General features: G+C 48.1%; 1 protein-coding gene across 2 annotated transcripts in view; it reads right to left on the minus strand.

Moving 5' to 3' along the window:
- The window catches only part of VAX2 (ventral anterior homeobox 2), a 33,617-nt gene that overhangs the window by 8,750 nt on the left and 22,333 nt on the right, over positions 1–2,534 (minus strand). The window lies entirely within an intron of this gene.

A 2,534-nucleotide genomic window follows, 5' to 3' on the forward strand; every position in this document is an offset into this window, starting at 1 on the left:
GGGAGAGGAGGGGAGGGGAGGGGAGAGGAGAGGAGAGGGAAGCAGACAGACATTTTGGACAGCAGTTGGAGCACATATTCAGCGGAGCACTGGCGGGAATTTCTGTGAGTGCCTGATGCTGAATCTCTTGGGCCCAAAAGAGCTTTGGCTTCCAGTCTCTGCCAAATCCTGGCTACACCACGGTTCCTGTTATTGAATTTCCACAGGCTGTGGCCCCTGTTTTTCTCCCTGGGGAGATCATCCATTACCTGAAGGCACCTGAAGGAATTTCTTATATTTCCCCCAAAAAGAGCCCTGACAGAGACCCTCAGATAACTCAAATCAGAGAAAAACTAGCCTGCCCTGAAAAACCTGACATGCCTTCCTGACATCTCCGCTGGGATCTCAAACTTAACTGATCCGAAACAAAATTCTTGATTATGCTCCCACCGTCTTGCTGCTCTCCCACTTTCTTGACTCATTGAATGGTGTCACCATTCTCCCAGTTGTTCAACCCAAACCACTTCCTTTCCCTCGCCTGTGCGTGTAATCCACAAGAAGTCCTCAGAGGTGCCGGCTCTAAATTAGAGCACCTCTCACATCAGCGCGCTTCTCTTCTCCATCACCTCTCTGTTCAAGACCCATGTCAGTAGTCCCTACCTGTCCACTCCTGTCCCCTGTGGTCCCTTCCCTGGGTGGCAGCCAGAGCAACTTCTGTAAAATGCCAATCATCTCCTGTCACTTTCTCGTCAATGAGTTACCATGGTTTCTAAGCACTGCATGATACTCCCCTACCTACCTACCCAATTACCATGTAGCTCCAGCCTCTGGCCTTCTGACACTTCTAGAACTTTCAATGCCCAGTTCCTGCCCCTCAGGTCTTCATCATTACCTTCTGCCTTGACGTCTCCTTCTGGCTCCTCATCCGGCTGTCTCTTCCTTGTCACTCAGGCCTAAGCTCAATGTCATCTCCTCAAAGAGGTCTTCCCTGAACACCCCGATAAAACACTCCTGCCTAGTCTCTCTCCTATGACCCTGTTTGAGCTCTCTCTTAACACTCATCACTCTTGGAAATGCGCTTTGTCTTTGTCTCCATGGATCTTAGCTGCATGAGGGCAGGTGCCTGGTCTGCTTTGTTCTAAGCTGTAGCCCCAGTGTCTAGAAGAGTACCTGCTATACAGTAGGTATTCAATAATATTTTTGAACAAAAGTATGGGTGAACATACTGAGAATTCCACAGAATTCCTTAGCTATAGAACCTTGGGCAAGTTAGTTAACTTCTCTGAGGCTCAGTTTGCTTAAATGGGGTAATAGTACCCATAAAGCCATCTTCTTCTAAAGGTTAAATGAGCTCATGAATGTGCCTGCTGCAAATCTTAAGCAAATTATTTAACTTTTCTGTGGCTCAGTTTCCTTCTTTTTAAAGTGGAAATAATATATACTTAGTGTCTGGGCGTGGTGGCTTACACACCTATAATCCCAGCACTTAGGAAGGTTAGGAAGGAGGATTGAGACCAGAAGTTCCAGACCAGCCTGGGAAACACAGCAAGACCCCATCTCTACAATAGATAAGTAAATAAATAAGACTTACTGTCGTATGCTAATGAGGTGATTTAGGGTGGATCTCTAGGTAGTGTCAGGACTGGGGCTGGTTCTAGAAAGACCATACTTGTGATTAGAGGGTAGTAACTTTCAGCCACCCCCGTTCCTTTCCTTCTAGGGAGGGGAGGGGAAATGGAGATTGGATTATAGTCTTTTATTGTTTGTTTTTGAGATAGGGTCTTGCTCTGTCACCCAGGCTGGAGTGCAATGGCACTAACATGGCTCACTGTAGCCTCGACCTCCTAGGCTCAAACCATCCTCCTGCCTCAGCCTCCCAAGTACCTGGGAGCATAGGTGTGTGCCACCACATCTTGCAGTTTACAGTGTAAACTGTAAAAAAAGGTAAAAAAACTTTTTTTAGAGCTGAGGTCTCCCTGTTCTTCCCAGGCTGGTCTTGGACTCCTGGGCTCAAGCGATCCTCCCTCCTTGGCCTCCCAAAGTGCTGGGATTACAGGCGTAAGCCACTGCGCCTGGCCGGCCTGGATTTAGTCTTGAATAAAGATACCAGGAGAACTTCTGGTTGGTGAACACATGGAAGTGCTGGGAGCGGAGGCGCTGGAAAGGCCATGGGAGCTCCACACACCTCTCCCTTACCTTGCTCTGTGCATCTCTTCTATCTGGCTGTTCGTGACTTGTGTCATTTATAATAAACCAGCAAGTATAGGGGAGTTGTTTCCTAAGTTCTGTGAATTTCCATCATTCTAGTGAATTGTCAAACCTGAGGAGGGCGATATGGGAGCCCCCAGTTTTAGGCCAATTCATTCAAAACACAGGTGGGCTCCTGGAACCTGCGTCTGCTGTTACACTGTCTTGTGGACTGAGCCCTTAACTTGTAGGGTCTGTGCTAGCTCTGGGAATTAGTGTCAGTATTGAACTGTTGGATACACTCAGGGATGATGGAGGACTGCAGCACGGGCTGCTGGTGGTTGGATGATGGTGGAGGACTGCAGCAC

This window comes from Cebus imitator, unplaced genomic scaffold (assembly GCF_001604975.1).
Source record: "Cebus imitator isolate Cc_AM_T3 unplaced genomic scaffold, Cebus_imitator-1.0 Scaffold23, whole genome shotgun sequence".
NCBI classification, from domain to species: Eukaryota; Metazoa; Chordata; class Mammalia; order Primates; family Cebidae; genus Cebus; species Cebus imitator.